This window comes from Euprymna scolopes, chromosome 31, assembly GCF_053919585.1.
Source record: "Euprymna scolopes isolate OS-2025 chromosome 31, ASM5391958v1, whole genome shotgun sequence".
Lineage (NCBI taxonomy): Eukaryota > Metazoa > Mollusca > Cephalopoda > Sepiida > Sepiolidae > Euprymna > Euprymna scolopes.
In genome coordinates this window covers 63510248-63536010 of record NC_136512.1, presented here as the reverse complement: position 1 = coordinate 63536010, position 25763 = coordinate 63510248, and positions in this window count along the sequence as shown.

Sequence of the window (25763 nt, the reverse complement as noted above, 5' to 3'; positions counted from 1 at the left end):
CCAATAAATCAGAATGCCCACCTAATCAACAATGTCTACAAAAAGAAGTAGTGTATAAAGCTACAATTACCTCCATAGAAAACCCAAACGACAAAAAAATACTATATTGGCCTAGCTGGCACCTCTTTTAAAGAAAGATTTAGAGTACATATATGCTTCTTTACAAACCCCAATCATCCTAACAAAACCTCACCAACGTCCCATTATCTACATTTAATCCAAAATAACCGAACACGAACAATTACTTGAGAAATCCTAAAAACATCTAGTATATGTAAATCATTAAATTCTCCATGTCCCCTTTGACTAAACGAACAACTTTTTTTTAATTTTAAAGATAGAGATATATTACTTAATAGGAAACACGAAACCACCATAAACTGTCGTCATTACAAATCCCACCTCCTTAACAATTTGGACCTTTCTGAAACACTCCACACACAAAGGTTTTTACCATTTACCACGGAAAACTAATTACTGGAACATCTACACAATCAAACCCCCTTACCCCACTTTCACTGTGTCAGACCATACTCTACACTAAATCAAACAAAACAACCCAGACTTCCGACTATTATCAATTTAACTTTTTACCTACTAAAACTACCTAGTAATTTACGTCCATTGCTATTCTGAGTTTAATTTATACACCTATTCCCAATACAATTTCCCCAACATGTTGGAAAATATTACATCTACATACATATGTATATACGTTATACATATATCTCAATATTAGTACGGGCATGACATTTTCTATAATGTAATTTATTTTATAATATAGTTAAAATACATATAAACTTGTGCCATAAGTGAAATATTCAACCAACATAAAATTACGCTAGACCTCTCCTCAAACTCTATAATTATACATTCCGGAGACCACCATCCCGCCCAACTATTAACTATATAAGTATCTAGAAGCCACACGCCCTCCCTACTTTTCTAGGAATATAGCCTAAAATACTCCGAAATACCCATAAATTAATTATATTACCAATTCACCCACTTATTTATGTATTCATACGAGTATACACAGAACACCGTCATTATTAATACATCTTACTCATTTTTCTCTTACTAAATTCAGGTTATTTACTTGGTCCCCAAATCTATACGTATGCGTGTGTTCGCACGTCTATATGCTTCTGTATGTGATGTATGTATTTGTATATGTGTGAGTATTGGTATATATATATGTGTATATATTTATTTATATTTATATGTATGTTTGTCTTTATTTATATTTATTTGTATATGTTATGTGTATGTATATGTGTGTATATGCGTTCATATATGGGTGCGTACGTGCACTTGTATATATATATGTTTGTATGCACCTGTATATATGTGTTTGTATGCATGTGTTTGTATTTATGTATGCGTATGTGTATGCGCGTATTTATGTATACTTGCGTATATGTCTATGCAGATATATGTATACGTGCTTAAGTATACTTGTGTACACATGTATGTATGTGAAATATTTGGTACAAAGAATCACCTAATTAATTATACTCACTTATATATCTGACTTTTAGATTATCCCTCCCCTTTTTATATAAATCTGTGTGTATGTATGTATATTTTGTATGTGTATTCATATGTTTATATATGTATGTCTATGTGTATGTGTATATGCTTGTGTTATTATATAATTATATATATATATGTATATATGTGTGGATGTGGATATATATGTATATGTGTGTATGTGTGTTTATATGAATTTTCGTCTGCTTCTGTGTACAATGTATGTACCTGCGTTACATTTGGAATTATACCCGCCTAGTTAATTATACTTATTTTTATTTGTATCTATTTATTAGTATCCCACCTCTATTTCTATACATACATGTGGTTGTATGAGTATGTGTTTGTATGACTATGTATATGTATGTGTGTATGTGTATATAATAGGTATATGTATGCATATATGTATGAATATGTATATATATATATGTATATATATGTGTATATATATGTATTTGTTTATCACATTTTCATTCATTTTTACTATTATTTTTATCTTTATTATCCTATTATTAGTATCGTTCTCTGTTACTGTCATAATCTTTATTATTATACTTAATATTTTTTCTTACTACTACTACTACTACTACTACTACTACTACTACTACTACTACTACTATCACCTATATACATGAACTGAATTTCTTTGCATATCTTATAACTATCAAACCTTAAGAAGACGCATCTTAGTTACCTCCACACCTTTCTCTTGTTAAACTGTATACTTCCCTCTACCTCTCTCCACTTATCCCCTCCCCTCTCTCCATCTATCTCCATCTATCTCTTTTTTTTACATGTACTGGAAATCCGTGTCGTGTCTGGTTAAAGCTTTCTTTAATTTAACCTCAACCTTTTTTCTTATTTTCTTATTTTCTTTTTTCTTCCTCTTCTTTAGTTGTTACACGAACTATTCTGCACTACGAAACAGGTGTTGTCAGAAATTGTGCATTTAAATGTATTCATAGAAGAAACGAGATAATGATAACACCTTGAAATTTGGAATATAGACTTTTGTCACACACACACATATATATACATATATGTATAAATATATATATATATATATATATATATATATATATATATATATATTATGGCAGTGTACGTTGGTTTCCTAGAAGTACATACAACAATGTATACCAGAAAGTGGTCAATGCGTTAACAGAGCAGGTATATTAAATTTATTTATACAGACATTAATAGCTACATATGTGCGTACATGTTTCTATAATCAACCCTTTTAGGGAAACTACGTCATCAGAGCCAGATTTCGAGCGAAATTATGTGTCTGAAAATGTACTCTGCCTAAAACGGGTGATTACAGAAACATCTATGCACATACACAGCCTTTAATGTTTGTTTAACTAAATTATATATATATATATATATATACATACATATATACATATATATATATTTATATATATATATATATATATATATATATATATATATATATATACGAGTAAAAATATCCCATTGAGGTATATATTCTATGAATAGTATTTATAATTATGAAAAAAGCTCAATAAAAATGAATTTTCAAATTCAGAGCATGTGTACTATTAATTATCATTGGAAAACCCATAAATGTAGTGAATTCACATTTTTTAAAGTTTATTATACAACCATCTGATTTTTTCGTGCAATTAGTCTTACACGTGTTTCGTTGATTAGTTGATCACTTATTATTAGAGGCGAATAAATGTTCATCCAAATCTGCGAGAACGCTTTTTATATAGAATGATGAAAATGGTAATAAAAATGGGAATTGATGAGTGTAAAATCTGTAAAAAAAAGCATTTCATTTATCGCAGTGTTTACAGAAACCCCTTCAACATATAATTGAATTAAAAAAAAAAAAACACGCGGGAAACATCTTAAATCTCCACATTTAAAAAAAGATCAGAAAATTTTTTTGAAATTTCGACTCTGAACTAGTCTTTCAAAAATAAGGAAAAGAATTGGATTTCGCAGGAAATTCTACTTCTAAAATATTAACAACTCGCGGGGGTACCCGGCGTTGCCCGGGTGTTCTAAGGTGTGTGTAAGGGGGAGTAAAGTAAAGAATAAGCTAATTAATAAATTATTTTTTCTAAAACACGATGTTAAAAATTCTAAAACAATATTGGAAAAACCAAAACAAAAAAATTCTGATTCTTTCTCCTCTCATCTGGAGCATGTGGTGCAATGGGGACAGGAGGGGCTGGTTACTATTAATGCATTTAAAACCAAGTTTTTATCTTTACATCATCAATGCTCTGATCCCCATCTGACATCAATTAAAATGAATGGCTCTCGTCTTGGGGAGGCCTCATGTTTTGACAAGCTTCTGGGTTTGACTTTTACTCCTGATCTTAAATGGAACACATACATTAAATCCGTTGCCAAAGCCGCTGGAAAAATGGTGGGATTCTTCTATCGATCCAGTAGAAATATCACTGCTGATGCAATTCTCTATCTATATAAGAGCCAGCTACGTCCAAGGATGGAGTACTAGTGCCACAGCTGGGCAGGAGCTGGTATAAAGTACTTATTCTGCCTTGATAGAGCTCAAAATACACTTCGTAGCCTCGTAGGGGACGTCCTTTTCTCTTTCTTGCAACCTCTTTTTTCACAGAAGAAATGTTGCGAGTTTGTCTCTGCTTTATCGTTATTTTCATGGCAAGTGCTCGGCTGAGCTCCAATCTATGCCCCCCTCGCCAAACTTTCACAGGAAACACCCGTCTAGCAGAAATCACTATCAATAATTTCCCCCACTCTTTATATGTACCTAAACCTAAACGTAGATTCCATGAGCAAAGCTTCTTTATTACAACTACACACCTATAGAATTGTGTTCTGTGTTCCTGCTTTCCAGCTGATTTCAATATGGTTGTCTTCAAGTCTAACGTAAACAAGTTTTGATGAGCCGTTCCATATAAGTTAACAAATTCACCAAATTTCCATTACTAATGATTACTATATTGTTCAATTTCTACTGTGTACTCTTTAACCCTTATCCTCGAGGGACCTCAAGGCATTGATAAGTGCTGATGCCAATGTAAATAAATGCCATTCCAGTTTTTTAAGAAACTATTAAGTAAAGAAAGCCCAAACCGGTGTTTCTTCGTAACTGCCCCTTGTGAACGATTCCGGAAACGGGGTAAGTGATGGCGGGGGAAGGAGGAATTAATTATAGAGAAAATATTTTACTACTTGCATTGATTGTAACCGATTGTGGCAATTAATTCTCAACAGAAAAATATGTGAATCTACGATTATCGAGGAAGTGGAGAGGTAATATACGTATAACATAACTCAGATATTGAACTGCAGTTTGTGCATATTACATTCGCATGAAATGTGTTTATATTTAATCCTATTAAGGTCAAAATCATAGGGGGAAAATGAGTCCATTTTTTTATATATAAAAATAAAAATAAAAAAATCACCTAAAAATCGAAGTGAATAGAAAAAGTAAGCGTACATTACGAAATAAAATCTTCTTGCAATATAAGAATGAATCGCTATTAAAAAAAAAACACGTGTTGATGAGCACATAACTTGTTTTATTCCTATATCTCTTTCTTTCTTTCTCTCTCTCTCTCTCTCTCACTATATATATATATATATATACATATATATGTATATATATGTATATATATATACAAACTTCAGAATGTGAGAGAGAATATATAATTATTTCCATAACAGTACGATGTCGCAGCTCAAAAGGGCCATGAAACCTAACAAACCGTAAGTCAAAGACCCGAGTTTCGTCCTCAATTTAGCGCATAAGTCAGACACCTCCGAACTCGGTATTTGTAAACCCGAGTCTCTCGCATGCTAGGCGAGCTCTATACCAACTAAGTAAACACGCCACACACACAAGAACGCCTATTAACTTACACAGATCAGGCGAACTGCGGAGAAATCCGACAGTGGAATGCACCTACCTGATACCGACCTCATCCGAGAGGTTCGGGTTTAAAATCCCGAGTTCCTATATGTCTAACTGATTAACCCAAATTAGGGTGAAATTGGAATTTAAGACTTTCGGTTTATTGGCGATAATGAATCTTGTGAGCTGCGACGTTGTCTGGATTTGGATATATAATTCAAAGATGGTGTAACTAAAACAAAACACAATATCAATTACTCTCCTGAAGTTTTCGGATTCAGTAATCATTCTTATATTATTATTTTTTTTAAGTTAATGAATGACTACTTTTATGATTAGTAAGGTCAGAATAATTTCCAAAATTGGCATAATAATTAGATCGAGGGATTTTGCGCTACGAACCGTTAATTAAACATTTTAACATGCCGAAAAAAATACAAGGTAGGATGGACAACATCTTGCAATTTGGAATATAGCATTTTTGTCATTTATTTGTATATTCTCTGTAATTATATTGAGCTTCATGAATGAAAGAGTTGGTATGGATAAAATATGAAATATAATTTTATAAGCATATTTTCCTATACAAATACACACATATATATATATATATATATATATATATATATATATATAAGTTTCAATAAGTGAGAGATTATATAATAATTTCAACAACCAAAAAACGTCGCAGTGCACACGAGTTTCGCCTTCATTTTGGCTTATCCGTTAGACAACCCGGTCTCAGGATTCGAATCTGAGCCGCTTGCATGCGAAACAAGCATTCTGTCAACTGAGTAAACGCCCCGCACACAAGAAATTCTAACTGACAAACACAAATGAGGGCGAAACTCGAGTCTGGGACTTCCGATTCGTGGACTGCAATGGCTCTTGTATATATATATATATATACTAGCATGGGTACCCGACGTAGCCTGGGTTGACATGAAGATCCGTTTGGAACACACCTGCTATACTAATCATTTTCGTCATGGGCAACGTGGATACCCCCACAATAATTCCAAAAATAAAAGAATGGATAAAAACATCGCCCCCAAAATTTATTATGTTATATATTCTCCACTAGATCTTTCGGCAGAAGGGATACAAAGAGAAGAAACTATTCTCCGCATATTGAGCACTGGAAAGAACCTGTTACAATATTTGTCGTATAATGGGATATGATTTCGCACAGTTGGGAGATTCTATTTATAAACGATGCTGCTAGGAACTGACGAATCGAATTAATTCACGTTCTGTTACCAACCAATCAGAAACCAGAATTGCCCCATAACTATTAAGCCGTTCTGATGCAATTTCGCATATGTTTTTTTTTTTTTCGTCTCGACACGGAAGAATCTTTTGCTCTGTGGATTCCAACTCGAGAACGGTCCACTGCAAACCAGTCAACTGCTGGGACCTTTTTAGAACAACGAACCACCGGAAACTGTTCTGGAACTAAACAGGGATTACACTTCTAGAGGTTATGGGCCCAGCCTGCGTCTTTATTCCGATGGATCCGAATAAAAATTCGAATTGTGGCAAGTTAAATTTCTCGGTTATCTACGAATTCAAAAGCTACACAAAGTACTTCAAACTCAACCTGAACTCATTGAAAAGAACGCAACTGTCTTTGCGGAATCAATACAGTGCTTAGATGACCGAAGTCTATCACTGGTAATGAGAGAAGTCCTGGACGATGGCTGCAAACATTGAATATATTGAGAGAGCATTATTTATCGAAAGGAAAACCCAAAATTATTTCTTTATATACTGAACTGACCTCTCTAAAGCAAATGGAAGCCGAAACCCTTACTGATTATATTATAAAAGCTGTAACGACTGAAAATTCTTTAAAAATATCTGGTGAAGTTATAAGCGACAGTCTGTTAATTTCTTGGTCATTAAGGAATTACCGAGTGATTTCAAGCCATTTACCACCGGGAAAACCCAGAAGGAAAAACCCACGACTTTTAGCCAATTGAAGGAAACACCCAGAATTTACGAGGAAACTGAAAAAAATGATCACAGAAAAAAATGAATCTACAAATATCATGTAATTTAAAAATACACACATAAAACCACCAAAATCGAATTATACCCATGCCGGGAATAAAAACCGCAACTTTGCCAAGAACAATTTTGCTCCTAAGAAAAGTGCAAAAATTATTTGCTATAATTGTAGACGACCTAATCACAAGAGTTTCCAATGTAAATACAGGACTCAGAATGGCGACTCTATTAAAAATGTGGAGAGTTTCATTAGCGAACATACATTCTTATTTGCATGTAAGTTTAACTCTTTAACAAACAATAATAATTTTCTTGTCGATTGTGCCGCCACGGCAAAGGAATCTGATTTTATCAATATTGATCCCAACTTTAAGCCACAAAATCATTTTGTAGAACTAGCTAACGGGAGTCGAGTAAATGATATCGTTTTGAAAAGAGGCGATGCTAAAATCTCGCTAAGGAACAATAAAGGTGACTTATGTTTCTGTATTCTAGAAAACGCTCTTCTAATTCAAAAATTTAAACAAAATATATTTTTGTACAAGCTGCCACTAAACAAGGTGCAAATATAAACTTTATCCCAAATAAATCAAAACTAGTGTAGTCGAATGGAACTGTATTCGACATTAAAGAAAATGGTAGACTATATTATTTAAATAGCGTAGTCCCATCGAAAATCGCCCACCATGATCTACAGACATGGCATAAAATTCTTGGACACTGCAATATTCTTATATCAAAAGGTTGCCGACTGTAGTTGATCGAATGAAAATAAAAACATAAAAACACTTCAACTGCGACGTCTGTACGCGAGGGAAAATGACAAACTATCAAAGCAAGACACCAAAACAAGAAGGCCAAACGATCCTATCAATGGTGCATTGTGACTTGAACGGACCCGTGGAACCGATTGCCATTATAGATATGACCATTAAGGTTTTATAATGGTTTACTTTTTACAGAACAAATCTGATATCCTGCTAGCAACTAAAAAATATTTAGCCGACATGGCTCTATACGGTAAAGTAGAGTGTATTCGATCTGACAACGTACGGAATTCACTAATAAAGCCTTTGAACTTTTAGTAATTAACCATCGTATCAAGCATGAAAAATCGGCTCCAAGGTCGCCACACCAAAACGGGACTGCTGAAAGTGCATGGCGTACACTTTTTGAAATGGCAAAATGCTTACTCATTGAATCTAAATTCCACAAAAACCTCTGGACGTACGCACTTATGGCGGCTGCCTATATACGCAACAGGTGCTTTAATAAAACACTATCTAAAGCCCCATATGAAGCTTTCTGTGGTAAAAAAATTATTCAAGCAGAATGCATATATTTGGTTCAACTTCTTCGCATATATATAAAGAGTAAATTAAATATTAAAACCGATAGAGGTATATTCCTCGGATACGATAAAAAACAGTCTAGCCAATTTAGTATTTTTCCAGAGAAAAATAAAATAAAAAGAATCTGATGTGTTAGATTCATAGACACGTTTAATTTTAAAGACGAAATCCCGTCATATGAAGAGGATGACATTATATTTCCTCAAATTATTAAAACAAATGAAGACAATAAAGATGACCGAGACAAGAGTAACCATTATGATGATGATGGTGGTGATGTTAACATTGAAAGATATCCCAAAAGAAATAGAAGGCGACCTTATTATTATAGTCGACAATATAAAAGATTATCAAATCGACTATTGCTCTTCCATGGAAAGTACGCCAAAAAGCTTTAACGAAGCAATTAATTCAGAACATTGTGATCAATGGAAAATAGCCATGAAATAAGAAATAGAAGCTTTGACCGAAAATAATACCTATACGGTAGTACCTCTCCCAAAAGATAAACATGTTATTTCTACAAGATGGGTCTTTACAAAAAAGACTACAGCATCAGACGTTGAACAGTACAAAGCTACATTTGTTGCAAGCGAATACTCTCAGATTTACGGTATAGAATATTTTTCTATGTTTTCACCTACCCAAAACCTGACGACAATTAGAATTTTATTGCAAATCGCATCGCAATATGACCAAAACATCCATCAAATGGACGAAAAAAATGCTTATTTGAATGCCCCAATAGACTGTGAAATTTATATTACCCCTCCAGAGGGATTTATAATGAAAAATAAAAATAACGTGTGGCGACTTAACAAGTCATTATATGGTCTAATGCAGAGTGCTCAGTGTTTGAATACAGTATTTCATGATTATATGTTTAAACAACAATTAAAAAAAAAATGCGCTGTAGACCCCTGTTTACATACCCAACACAAAGACGATAAACTACTGATTTTGTTTTTTTTGGGTCGATGATATTTTAATCGCAACAAATTGTGACATAATTTCGACCGATGTTAAGAACAAATTAAGTAAAAAATTCAAAATAACCGATCTTGGCAAAATATCCTGTTTTTTTTTGGGATAGAATTTACTCACAGCAAAGGACTTATTACGATGAATCAATCGAGATACATTGGGAAAATACTATTAAAATTTGAAATGGTAGAGTGCAAGAAACGCTTTACACCGGTCGAAATTGATATTAATAAAATATACACACAGAATCCGAAGTATTAAATGATAAATTATACCGAAAACTTATAGGTAGTCTTGTATATTTTATGACTGCGACCAGACCGACATATGCTATACAGTAACAAAACTGTCACAAAAATTATCAAGACCGACAATGGAGGATTTATACAGAGCTAAACAAGTCCTTCGTCATTTAAAAGGAACTAAAGAACAGAATTTAGTATTTAGAAAATAAAAAGAATCCCCTAAAATTAGAAGGAATTTCGGATTCAGATTGGGGAAACGACGAAGATCTAAAAAGTATATCTGGATATTGTTACAGACTCTCAGAAAATGGGCCTATTATTTCATGGACATTTAAACAGCAAAAGATTGTATCTCTCTCTACGTGTGAAGCAGAATTTATCGCGATCACACACACGACCCAGGAAGCACTCTTCCTGAAAAATATCCTAAAGACTATTCTAGAGCCAGAATTAACTACAATCCCCGTAGTAATTAATTGTGATAATAAAGCCAGTACAGTATTAGCACAAAACACGATACTCAACCAAAGATCTAAGCATATAGATATAAAAATACCATTTCATAAAGAACGAGGTGCAAAAGGAATCCATTATTTTAAATTACATATCAGCAGAACAAAATATCGCTGATGTATTCAGGAAACCCGCAACAAGAATAAAGTTAAAGCGTTTTTCTTCAAAGGTTGTTGGGGGATTCGAGTGCATAATTTTTTCGCGGGCCTGTATGTATATAAATTTCTATATATTAAAAAAATCCACCCAAAAATAATAATTAAAAATTAATCATTACAACTTTCGTTTCAATACAAAAGTTGCGATCGTAAGATAAAAACAACAAAAAAAGTAGCCAAGTACGCAGAACCACTAAAAAAATGAAGTTCTACCAAAAATTAATTCCAAAAACAATTAAATTAAATTTTTCGCCATTGTAATGCCCCCCCCATTTAATTTGTCATATGTTGGGGTTCATTTTGTTTATGAAATTCTTACGTGACAGTACAAAGTGTTCTCATAAAAATCAATTAAATGTATCGTTATTTTATGTTTTAAATGAAATTCCCGCCCTCGGCCATCACCACAACCTCCCCAAAGACAAGTTGTATTTGTAATGTTTTTCCCCCACCCCTCGATCGCCAAACTTGAAAAGATGCTAGAGTTGACATGTCTCGTCGGACGCCCAGTGGGTGCTCATTTTACGTTAAATTAATATGGTAAAGTGTTCCACCACTCTTAAATATTAATTTTCTTTCTATTCAAAATTTCTTTCATATTATTTATAAAGGCTATTTAAACGTATTAGGCAAAAAATAGATCTTTATTTTTCTTAGGTGAGTCACATTGTAAAAAAAGTACCGATTTCTGGATAGTCGTTTATAGAATAATAAAAATAAACACATGAAAGCTTTTCTTCAGTTTTTCGTAAGTGTTTCTTTTGTTGAATATTTAAAAAAAAAACAATAAAAGCCAAACATTTTTCTATCTACTCGGAATTATTTTTTCTAAAGCTAGAATTTTATTGAGATTATAAAATTATTTTATTAGGTGATAGTTTTATTTTTTTGTTTATGTTCCGAAGGGACAAATAACTCAAAAACAGAGATTTTTTTAAAAAATCGATCTTGGGATAATAATTCAAAATAAATTTAATTAAATATGTTATCATTATAATTGTTGTTTCAAATTTATTAAATAACGATTTTAAATAGAACACTTATAACAATTCTCTCGCTAGAAGCATTAACTAAGATACCGCTATTTAATAAAATATTTTTCTTAAAGTATATGCAAATGAGATGATCTCTTTATTGTATCTAGTTTGAAATAAATAAATGAGAGAGTAAAGTGGGGAACCTTTTGTATATATTAATCAAATAGTAGACAAACAAACAAACGCAGATACAGGAATACGAAGTTATATATATGTAGATATATACATATAAAACCACTGCTTACAAATATGTGTCGTAAGCAGAAGTTTCATCGGTCTCCCGTGTTTACCTGTTTAATTGGATGATCTCGCAACGTGTTGAAACTATACCGGAACTTTTCAATGCATTTTATTTGGTTTAATATTATACGTAATACTTGTATGGCGTTATTTAATGAGTATGAAACAAAGGAGGATAAGAGACGGATAGCTTAAACATGTTTCCTTACAACGTCGAGTTTTTTTTAGCAGTTCTGAAATATTTAAGTCCATCGAGATGGCGCTTTCTTGAGTTGAAAGAGAAATAATATCAATTTGATTGTGTTATAGAAGTATAATTCGATTAATTAAAAGCGTTTGAACAAAGCATCGATAAACGTTTATTAACGAAGTCAATTTGCATTAGTTTGATGATTTCTGCAAATTGAATCAATGAGTTAAATTAATTATCATATCTCGATAACGAGAACTGACAGAACATTTTCATTCTAATGCTGTTATCCATTTAAATTCTTCCTTTTAATAAATTAGTTTTCGAAAGACGTTTATTATCAGTAATTTTATTAATATTTCATTAGTCTTCATCGATGAACAATTCAGACGTCCACTTTAGAGACAACGTTAAAACACTTTTGTTGATTAAATATTTTTTAATGTCATTGCTATTATTGTTAGGCATATATTAACTCTGTACAAGATAAAAACTTGATCATCTAGCATGCATAAAGTCTGGCCAACACCAGATGGGTGACCATTCGGGAAGACTAGATACTGTATGCACTCAAGTAAGCATGTATAATACTTCAGAAACACCAATGTTCGGTTTCACTTTTAATCAAGGTTTTGCACATATAAGTCTTTCTCTTATATTGTGGGGGTAGATCAGTTCTTCTGCCATTTTCTAGAAAGCAGATCTGGAAAAAAAATAAGCCTTTGTTTAATCGGACTATTATTCTCATATTGGGTGTTATTAACACAACGTTTCGGTCGCTACAACCTCCGATCTTCTTCGTGTGTTGAGAACATGCTTCTTTTCCAGCTAAGGACAACGAGGGCTCGCTCTGCATTACAAGAATTCGAACCGTTAGTTTGAGGGTGGGTTCGTAGATCGAAAAGAATGTTCAATCATCATGGGTCACTAAGATATTTCTTAAAGGATTTTTTATGGCTTAAATTTTCGGGATATCTATACTAATTCTTAATATTTGTAAAAAAAGTGTTTTATGAAACAGAGGATCGGTACACATGCATTTTTAAACGATGTAAACGGAGGGCAACTCTAGGAAAAAAGTGCTTTTTGGCATTGTGAAGTTACCTTCATTGGGATGGGCATATATCATGTTTTCTTTTTCTGTGATTTTGTAATTAAAGGCGTCCAAATTAAGACTAGATCTCTGCTGGGGTGACTAATAATGTTATTATTATCTATCATATGTACTTCCTCTTAAAATTTTTTTATCCGCCATCTTTCTTATGTATCGTGCATTTTGACATCATTCCACATTGGGGAATGATTACTCCCTTTTTTTCAGAATTGCAAAATGGGGCTTTGTTGAAGAATTAAACCTGATAGACAGAGCTCGTTGGCACATAGGGCACTTGTTAGATATGGTCTCGATATTTCAGTTCAGTCTCAAAAGACAATAGATACCCCCTGTAGGAACAGCTACGTGTTTGTGTGGCAAAGGTTGCGCAATCCTAACTGCACATCTCCTGAATCGCACTGTTTGAGTCCAGTTGCAAGGAGAAGTCCAGGACGTCTGGAAACAATGCCGAGATAAGCGTAGAGCACATACACAACCTGAAACTCCCAAATAGTCACCCATCTGGTACTGGCCAGGCTCATCGGTGCTTACCTTCGGTGAACTTACAGGGATCGTTGTGCCAAACATCATTATGCGGTACAAATATAGTCTAAGAAAAAAATAAACGCTTATTATTTGCCATGAGACCAACATGGAAATAGTAAGGTAGAAAAACGGTCATACAAATGGTTATATGTGTGCACACATAGGTATATATACAGCACAGTCACGTTGACACAGCGGTTTCTGTCAGATAACTTAAGCAACGTTGAGCATGGTTATTAATAAAATGGGTGACCAATTTGAGGATTCCAGGCGCTGTATTTACGAGGATGTTGACATCTCTCTGCAAGAGTTGCAAAAACCTAAACTCGCCATCTTCCCTTCCAGGGATATACATTCGGCTGGGGACCGTTTGTGAATTTCATACTCCCATGATAGAGTAAGTACTGACACACACATTTGTATAATAACAGATGGCAAAACAATACAAATTTATTCGTTTGAACATATGTTACTATTTTCAATGTTTTTAAAATATAAATTGATCGATCATCTAAGATTAAACGGTTAAATATAGATATTAGCATTTTTAAATAGTAACTTTTTTTTAAATAAACAAACAATACTAACATTTTTTAATAAACAAATAATAGTGACATTTGCTGTGTATTTTTTATATTATTCTAAATCCCAGAGGAGTTCCAGCAATTATCATATCAAAATCAATGTACTTCAAGCGTCTTTAAACTTTCACTTACTACAATCCACCCAAACTGAGGGTTGTGTGTTCGTTTTGTAGAAAATATCAAACCTAATGAACGCAATCAATTTAGAAAGAACAACTATATTTATCAAGCCTAATTATATTCTGAAAATATTTGCTGGCGGCGAGGAATACGATGCTAGAGAATTATAGACGCGGTCATTCCTGGCAGATTGTTTGTTTTCACTGAAACCTAAATAATTGTACAGTGTTGAACGATAAAGCTGTTATCTTAAAGAAAAAGATATTACAGCTTTATATTACATCTTTTATTTTAAAAAATCAATTCAGGTAACTTGATAATGTAATAGAGCTAACAGCTGTGCGATGCAGCCCCCTTCAGCATATATCACCGCGTCGATACGGGATCAGAATTGGGAGCAGGCCTTTTTCAGAAGCACCGGCGGGATTTTCGCGAATACTTTAGAAATGGCGGCGATAAGGCTGTTTTTGGTGTTGTGAGAAGTAAACTGGGTGATGTTCTCGACGTGACCATATGAAGTAGTCCAGCGTGTTATGGTTGTGGCAGAAGAATGGGGCCAGTAAGAGAAGAGAATTTTGTCCCTGTTAAAGAAATGAAATAAAAATAAGGAATCTAGATCTGAACAAGAGAAAATATAAAACATATTTTAAAGTAGGTTAGAGAAATCGGGTTGAAACATGTGAGTAACAATGCATGCTTAAACACGGAGGCATGTCAGGCCAAGAGTCAGGTATGCACATGTTGGTCACGCAGTTACGTCATGAGTTCTCAATATAGAGAGCTTTAGTTAGATAAGTCAGTCACTAAGGGTGAAGATGAGTCAGAGACAGATCTTACATCGAACCTTGGAAGCGAGGGGGAGAAGAAGAAAATCATGTAAAGTCATTGACCGGTCGTATGGAATAAACAAACATCACCATCTTTTTGTATCTGCGTCTTCGTGCTATGTTATTCAACAGAAAGGTATTGTCAATTTATATTATAAGAACTTTGTGAAAATCATCATCTCTAAAATAAGTAAAGAAATATATGTGTCAATGTTATAGCAACACTCCCACTCACAGAACTGTCAACAGTATAAATGTCAATATCACAATCAAAATTTCGGTCTATCTATCTATGTATCATAAATCTCCTCTCATTGTGTATTACATGCCGTCGGCTCTCCTGTATTAACATGTACCCTGTCTTTTTATATATACAGAACTGTCTCTCTCTTTATATATACGAGATATATCTGTACACCAACATGAACACTCTAACACGAACAACAAATACACATTTTGGCGCTGTTCGTGTACTAGGGCACTCATACAAGGATGTGAAAAAAGTCGAACCTGGAGGACCACAGTGAAAAAATATAGAGACAACGAAAAAATAAATATTGTACACTAGACATTACGATGAAAAGATAAAGAAATTAAAGTAAAAAATCGAACGTGGAGGTTACCATAGTAAGAAAAAATATAGACACAACGGAAAAAAGAAGAAAAATAGACACATTAAAATTATATATAGATAGATTTATATGCTAAATTAAGAACAATTGAAAATAAAAACAGATAGCTTGATCGGCATACAGATAACGGATTGTTGAAGAAAGAAAAATATTAATACAGCCAATGTGTAAAATAAAAAGGAAGTAAAAAGAACGTTATCTGTAGAAAAAATAAATAGAAGAAATTGAAAAAAACAGATAGCTCGATCGACATACAGATAACGAATTGTTGATTTTGAATATGATAATTGAAAACACAGAAGAAAGAAAAAAATATTAATACAGCCAATGTGTAAAACAAACCAGAAAGAAAAAAAAAGAAATAGAACATATGAACTTTAGTTACAGTGTGTTGGTGAAATTGCCTGTTACTTTACCAGAGAGAAAACACGTCAATCAAAAATATTTGATATGAGTTAGAAGTTACACAATTATACATACTAAAAATGTTGCAATTTTGTAAAAATCGGTGTCTTTTGTGAAGAAACAATGAACAGGTTCTGTCAATGAAGTTTTCTCTCTAATTGTACGTTCGTTTTTAGCAATTTTTTTTTCTGGTATGGAAAAATGTTATTCATTGTATATAAATCGATGTAAACTATTTTATGAAATGTTAAAATGTATGTTTTTTTAAGAAATGGCAGAGGAAACCACGGATAACTAAAATGTGATTTTTTTCTTTAAAAAAACAGAGTTGGGCGACGTGGACAATTTTAGTTTCCATCGATTTGAACTTTTGTCTTGTGAAGGATTGTCTGGAAGTTTATAAGTAGGTCGTTTTTTTTTGTTTTTGGAAACAACTATGTATTTTAATTACAAATGTCTTTGTATTTTCTTGTAAACGACTGTGTTTTTTTATTTTTGATATTCTGTGAGGTGGTAAAGGTGATGCAGCCGACATCAGAATTTGTTGACGTTGACAATTTTGTGTTTCCAGGAATCTGTGTTTTATTATTCGAAATTTTATTCTGGGTGAGATGAGACTTTGTGAATACTTATAAGAAGATTTTATATATTTTTTTATATAATTGATTTTTTCTCGAACCGGTATTTGCAGAATTTTCTTGTTCTTTGACATGTATTTTATTCGCAGAATGGAGGATCGAATCTTTGCCTTGTGGGTTTATTGAAATAATGAAACATTTAAAAAGTAAGAAGATGTTGTTAATTAATTAATAATGATAGTAATAATAATAAAAGTAATTAAAAGAGAAAGAAATTAGATTTAAGCAGTGTAAGAGAAAAACACACTACTGAGTTGAATATACGGTACACTAATTCTTAAGTTTTGGAAGAGTCAAAGGTTCAGTCGATATTTATTCTAATTTTCGAAAAGGTTGTAGAATGTTTTTTGTGTGTGTCATTTTTTCGTGGGATTTTTCTCCAGATGCGTAGTAATTATTAGGTATATACATTAGAATTGAAATGATTTAGGAAAAAATAAGATGCTACTGAAGATTGTTGGCTTAGAATAAATTAGAATTTAAGAGTGGGCCTAAAATAGCAATTACGTAAGCGGGTATTTTTGAGAAGTTTTTACAAATGTGATAAGCCAAAAGAGAGATTTTCTTGTTTAATAACTTGTTTTTCGTGTTTTTTTTAAGTCTATAAATATTTTCGCAAGAAGCGTAACTTGCCGGGTAAGCATTAGAGATGCCCGTTAGGAGAATAAAATGGACCCGGTGGAATTGAGTGCTTGAGAAAAAAAGATGGTCGCATGTGACGATTCCAAGCAGGAGGTAAGATTTGGCTCAATTAATTAGAGACAGGCGTGGAGAGGATACGAGAATCCTTAAGGGTACCAGGGACCTATTAGAGTCGGTTCCGTAGGCAAATCACATATTGCTTAGTGAGGTGAGAGAAAAGTAAAATATACCGTAGGTACGTAAGAATATATAACCTTATATTTTTAGAGATGCATGAATGCGGGATATATCTGCTGGATCTTGGAAGCTCTGAGTAGAGAAAAGAAAAATCAAAAAAATCGGGCCATAGCTCGAAATTAGGCGCAAATAGGAATCATGGCGCAAAGGAAAGGAGTTAATTAGTTAAGGGTGATATTCTCTACATCTTCATAAAAATTTCAAGAGTCTGAGCAAGGAAATCCAAGTAAATCAGTGGATGACAGGTATATCTTAAAATTTGTAAGCCAACCATGAATATTAATTATGAGCTTTGAGATGTCCCGGATAAGATAGTTACAAAATAAAAAGAACGCCATAATTAATAGAACAACCGGGCAAACGATACGATCAGGGCACTTTTGGGAGGAAAGGAGTCGTCAATTTCGAGAGATATAAGGGCAGCTGACTCAGATCAGGGGAGGAATACCTTGCACCCAAAAAGTAAATGCCAAGAAGATCAGAGAGGGTCTGATCTAATAAAAAATAAATAAAATAAAATAAATAATAATAATTGTGAAGTTAGTTGAAAAGGGCTTAGTAAAGAAATTTTTTTTAACCTGCTCTTTCTTAGTCGTGTGGTTGTGTAGATATAGAAAACATGTATTGGAATTAAAAATGCGTACATTTTTTTGGAAAATAAGGATAGAAGGAGAGAGAGAGAGAGGGAGAGAGATAGAGGTGTGTAAATTATATTGTAGACTCGTTGACCGGATGTCAGGATCAGCTGATAGGATTGCGTATGTCACGTGATCAGGTTAGCTGAATCGTTGAGATTTGGTTTGGACTCCTCCCCTTCACTGGGGGGATGCTGACGTATACCACATAAGCCAAGATTCACTTTCCATCCTTCTGCGAGACATCTGGAAAGTGAAATAAAAACTATAAAACAAATTCATAGTTTGGAGTGAAATGCATCTTCGTCCCCAAAACAGGTACCAGTCTCCCTCTAAGACGAGATGAATTCAGATGGACCAACATCCTCGACGCAGAAGGTATGTATAAAATACATGTACAACACACACACAGCGGCATATGAACAAATAGACAGAACAACTAGACGATAACACAACGTTAACTCTGATTAGACGATCACACACGATCCCCGTTTATGATACAACAATGCAACACAAAGTCGTAGCACTCCTTCTCAAGCCAAGCCTGGGTCACTTTAGTCGGCATCGAGTCCTGCTTACACACCCATTGTTGTCCAGCGGCCACCTGATTGCACCAGGGGATCACCACACTCTTTATCAAATCCAGGTACACGTTGGTGTTGACTTTCAAGCAGACTTCGATAATTGGAGGTGGCATAATATGGCCCTGTCTTGAAACCACACCAAAAGCCATAATCGTTGGTCGTAATATGCGTTGATCTGTGCCCTCAAGCGTTGAACTGTTCGGATTTGCATTTTGAGGGTGCTGGCAAAAGTCATGTTGTGGATCAATAGAGAGAAAGAGTTGTAAAACAGTGCAGCTTTGATCTCGTTCCTTGAACATTTTGTCACTTTTAGACATGATAGAAGGCTCCTCTATCCCTAGGGATTTGCACACACCGGCTAACTAGTAAACTAGTGTCTGCAAAAAAAACCCCAAAAACTGGTTAACTAGTAAACTAGTGTCTGCAAAAAAAAAATACAAAAACTGTTTTATCAAAGGAAATGGAATCGTGTCGTCTTTTTATCATGCCACCCTGCATTAATTGGTTTTCTTTTATTTTGCTTTTTAGCTTCCGATTAATTTCGATTATTATTTTCTTCTGAAGAATTTTCTCTAGATAGTTTCCTATAAAATACGACGACATACAAAATTAACCGCCAACTCTTTAATCATGCCTTACTTAGGAATACTATATCTAGGAACTTATATATTCAAATCGATATTAGTTGACGAATACACAATATGTAATTGCCAAGCATATCAAAACTTGGCCCATAAACATTTTCTTGTCGCATAGTCCCCTGAGCAGTACAATAATGTATGAAGCAGATACAAAACCCGAATAGATCCATTCGTTTTTTTTCATTCATTTTTTTTTAGATCGTACTTCAATCAACAAGCTGGAATGCATTTACGTTATTTCCATCCACACGATGACCCCTGTCAGTTTTTACCATTCCTTGATCATATCCTGGCTAGTAAACATTTAATCTCTAACCCGACAGCGACGTCCGGAATTGTCCTCGCAATTTATGTCTTGTCGGAAATATTTCGGTATGTCCGCCATTATTTTGACATTCTTTGCAATTTTCGCGCCAATGTCGAACATTCCTTCAACATTTTTAATTGACTACTCAGTAAACTACAATGGCGAACGACAACTACTTTTACGTAAACTCTACTTTTTTTTTTTTTTTTTACTTTTTAGTCGCGTGCAAGCGACTCTATAAGTCACTCCGTCGGTCAGTCGGTCGGTCTGTCGGTCTGTCCGTAACACATTTGTGCTTGACCTTTTTGGTTAAGATCAAAGGTCTATTGTCAAAAGACCATATGTGAGGGCAGCCCCACATATGAGACCTTGGTCAATGTAGGGGAGCACTTTATACCAATTGTCACTATCGAACTCCCCAACTCCCGGGGAGCTGGTCCCCATTTCCCCTTTCATCCTCACATTAAAAATCAGCCTTGCGCCTAATTTGCTCGGTGGGGGAGCAATAAATACAATTTTCTTGGCTACTTGGCAAAGATCAAAGTGTAGTATCTGTTTTTACTATATGCTTTACTTATGTTTGTAACTTTGTGATATAAAGCGGGGGATCACTTTTATGCATTAATTTAATGTACAATTATTACCCACTTTACAACGAGTCAGTCTCAAAGCTATTGAAGTAATGCTCTAAATCATTCGAGTTGTTTTTGAAGGATTCCAGTTATTTTTTTAAGCATTCAAGTCATTTTTAAGGCCATTCAATTCATCCTTAAGTTCATTAAAGTCATTCTAAGTCATTTACCTTTTATTTATTTAAGTCATTTCAGCCTATTTTTTCGGTCATTTTAGTTCATTTTTAAGAATTTCATGCCAATTCTACATTTAAGCATTCATTCATTACGCGAGAGCACGCGATTAATGGCTATCGGCCTTGTTTTAAACTCGATTTCAATCTAAGAAAAATTTTTAAAGAAAGCAAGTTTTTAAACATATACTGTCTCTCTATTTCTTTTTCTTTCTATCGCTTTTTATTCTTTCTTTTTATCTTGTTTTTCTCTCTCTCTAACTGAGGGACACTTGTAATAGGACTGGCTTGGGCCAACGACTGAACAGCAGCCTCCCACTTGACCTTTGCTTTTCGCTCTACCCGACCATTACCATAAGACGTCTGTAAACATAAAGAAAATAATGAAACGTGTCCCACTTTAATTGTGAATCTCGTAAAATTTTCCACTCGATCAATTCATTGACATAGACGGGTTCAGTTGGTTACACAGTTAATGATCAATAATAAAAAGTTGTACTCAGATATTCAGGAAGAAAATCAATTACTGCACTACAAATAAGGATGAAATATTGCGCTATCACAGTCATTTTCATTTAAGATATATAGATACAGTAACCGACGTCGTTAGAGTTGATGGCACAAACTATCTTTGACGATCGTTGATAAACTCTCATAAAAATATTCTCATCTTTTGGTGCTGCAGAAGCGACAAAACATTGTTATGAAGTAATTGAACGGGGAAAAGGCTTAAATAGCGTACAGTAGTCAATTGGACAATATAGTAATTGTTAGTAATGAAAATTCGGCAAATCTGTTAACGCAAGTGGAACAGCTCATCAACCACTGCACCACGGTATAAATTTAGAATTACTTAGGACCTCTATACAGTCATGGCTGACGAAAAAAGAACACGCTACGTCTGTGAGATGAATGAAAGGTTCCGTTGTAAATTCCGTCAAAACTCTCGAGTTTAACAGAAACGTTCCAGAGTTACATATGATACAACTGAAGAAGGTCGGAGGTTACATCGACCGAAACGTTGTGAAAATGACACTCAAGATAAGAACAGTAGTCCGATGAATCCAAATAATACGATTAATAAGGACTTGTCAACAGCATGGTGACTGCTTTCAGAAATCTGGGCTGCAACACGAGCATTAAAATGCATTACATATTGTCACAATTGGATCGGGTTCCAGGGGAAATGGGTTCAATGTGTGACGAGCAAGTGACAAAACGCATCATGATCGGAAAAAGATGAAAACAAGGTATCAGGATCACTTGGATGCAGTTATAATGGCTGACTACTGTTGGAATCTGAGGAGAAGCATTTCATGAGAAACCGAAGATCAATGCATGAATCTTGAACAATGATGAAGCAAAGCGCAAGTTGCGCATACTCATATTTATCAATACCCACCATTCAATTTATACTAATCGATGCTTCTATTAGGTAATCGATATATGTTGTTAATAAAACAGTTTTTCTTTTAAAAACATATTTAGGATAATGTGTTGACAAACATCAGTTTGCTTTCTAAACATTAACGTTATTATTTCAGCACGGAACAGTAACTGCACTAGTAATGTTTTATTTAATATGTGTTATTCTAAATAATTACTCTAAACTCTGACATCTTTTATTCTAATACTACCGGCTGCGCCGTGTCGACACATACAACGCCGAATCAGACACAAAATCGAGTACATCTTACCAACAACGCTTACCCAGCGAACTCGGAGTATGCGAATGCCATATGCACAAAACAAAATCACTGAAAAAAAACAAACATACCCTAAGAGTAAGGATAATGAGTAAACATTGGATAAAATGATGATTAAAATTATTACGAACTTGCCAGGATTCGTACCTGGAAGCTTGTAACCTTTAGTCAGAAGCGTTATTCATTACGCCACAAGTCCTGTCCGTACGCTTGAAGGTTTTTACCGCGACTGTATACAGCAGGGTTAAATTCCGTTGACATAGGCAGGAAACTTTTTCGACAAAAACAAAACGGCCCAAACCCCCTTATTTCGGGCATTTTGTGTGAATCGGCGTTGTTCGTAACGAACCATATATAGATAAGAACAATCTCGGAACTCACATCTTTAAGGGAAAAAAAGAATTTTTCAATTCGGTGCATCGGTGCATCCGTTCGAAAGTTTTATATATATATATATATATATATATATATATATATATATATATGTGTGTGTGTGTGTGTGTGTGTGTGTGTGTGTGTGTATATATGTATATATATATATATGTATATATATGTAACTACTTCATTTACTCACATAAAATTAATATACGGAAGTATAAATTCATGCGTAAACTGTAAGTATTTACTTCAAAAGTGCTCAAAACGTAGGTAGAGCTGGTTAGTAAGTTATAAAATATACATGGCGATTAAGTTACACTGAATATTCCGCGTTTCATCCACTCTAGGACCCTTCAGACTTATGCGCTATATATATATATATATATATATATATATATATATATATATATATATATATAAATTAATAAATAATGATTAAGAATTTTATTAATAGTATAGATTATTATGTTAAGTATCAATTGTTAGAATGTTTGGCAAATATATTTTTGAAAGTTCATTTTTAATTGTTTTTAAGAAGATTATTTAATTGACAATTATTATAATGTAAGAAGGAAGGCGCTATTTTAAAATCAGTTTATTTGTGTACAAATTCATCAATAGCAAGATAAGAAGAAAAAACGAAAGAAAAGAACAACTGTTCAATGTACTAAAAATAAATATTTTACTATTACAAAATTTTAAAGAACATGTGAAGCAGGCATGGCCCCCACCCTTTGAGTACACAGTAAACGAGGCATCAAGAATGACTAACTTAAGCTTTTGCCTCCCCACATTTTTAGCCCTAAAAGTCCCCAGGCGACGTCAAATCCGAGTGAAAACGAACAAACGGCGCAGTTTTAGGCTTTAACATATGCAAATTTCAGTTCTGCACCATGCAAAAAAAGAAATGACTAAGTCCATCGTTTGCCTCTCACATGTAGTCCCAAAATTCCTCAGGGTCTTAACATATTTAAATTTGAGTTCAACACCATACAAAACTGCTAAATAGACATGCACGGAAAATTTTGGACAGATATATTAAAATAGTCCCGAAAATGGAGTTTTCTTATTATCCCTAAAAGAGCCCCTGCGGCCCACCTAAGAATTATCGCACAGTATAGACAAACAAAATTATATAGAAATCAGTTAGTTACAACTTTTCAGAATGTTTTATTGAAATCCAAGGCATCATTTTTTTATAATAAGCACAAAGGTGTCAATTTTAGCAATTTTAGGCACCGTTGAGGTGGGCGGAACCAGATTTTACCCAAAAAATTATTATATCATGCTAAATATTTCTGCTAAATTTCAAACAATTCCAAGGCGTACTTATTGAGAAAAGTGAGGACAGTAGAACATACGAAGGACGAACGGACAATGCTGAATTGACAGGTCTACCACCGTTTTTGCCGAAGGACCAAAAAATCCAATTTTATTTTATTAAATAGCAATATTTATTAAAAAATAATTTCACACTCGTCTGGTCTTTCTAACCGTTTAGTCTTTATTTATTATCGAGTGTTAAACAATGAATTGCTTTTTATTACTTTTTAAAATTGTTTTTATCGTACGGCGAAAAATATTGACATTTTGTACAAAAGTTTAACTTATTAAAATGTTAAACGAACTTGGACAATCTTGTGACGTAATTATCCATCCGATAAGAGGTTATCTGGAAGAGTCCAAATACTAAATTTATAATTACAGCTATCATATACGATACTCGGGCTCGCATTATCTAGAACTGTTTATTTTTAACAATAAAAACGAAATATAAATTGACTAAATTAAATGAATAAAGATAAAAGAAATAAGTAAGCTACGTTACATAAATCATTCAAGTCTTCAAACATGGAGTTATTTCTAAGCGTATGGCAGTGATTTATTTCCTAGTTCATCGTATGTAATAAAAGCAAGGTACTATTCGTGATGTAGAAGGTTACAGCTTACTTATATAGCAAAACAATGGCTATAATTATCAAATACCTTTATAGACAGATCCACTAGATGCTTATTCGGTCTTACAGGATGTTACCTGCTGCTACCAGGTCAGGCTGTCTGAATATATTGGCTCACTGAGACGATTTACACTTAACATGGATGCTTTTTGTTCTTCTACTTCCGTTTTAAAAACTTAATTAGGTTCTGCAGAACCATAAACGACAACAACCCACCTTTTCCTTTTTTTTCCTCCTTCCCAGTTCCTCTTTCTCTTTCTATCTCCTTCACTGGTTTCATAACTTAAATTGTAGCAAACATTAATAATGTTACCCTGCTCCCTCTCCCACTGCAAAACTCATTCATGTTCTGCAGGGCATGGAACAGAAAACGATAAAATCCACTATAAAACAACCAGACCAAACACTACAAACTTGAAGCATTTTATGTATCCTAAACATTCTAAACATTCACTCTAAATTTTGCCATCTTTTTATTCTAATATTATTATGATACGTATAAATGGTTGACTGTTTGGTAAATATGTTTTTGAAAGTTAATTTTTATTTTTTTTAAAAAGGAATATTAAATTGACAGTAAGAAGGAAGTCGCTATTTTAAAACCAGTTTATTTTGGTACAAATACATCGATATCAACACAAGAAGAAAAAACGAAGAAAAAGAACAAACTTTCAAATTTCCTAAACATGAATATTTTATTATTCAAAAATTTAAAAGAAAAAAAATCAATTTTATTGTTAATAAATATGAATATATTCAATACACACAATGCTTTCAGAATAAAACTCTTCTAGAAAATAACTGGATTCGGCAGTAAATAACCCTATAAAGGGTTGATATGCCGTAAGCAAACCAAACAAGCTGTTACAAACTAACTGTT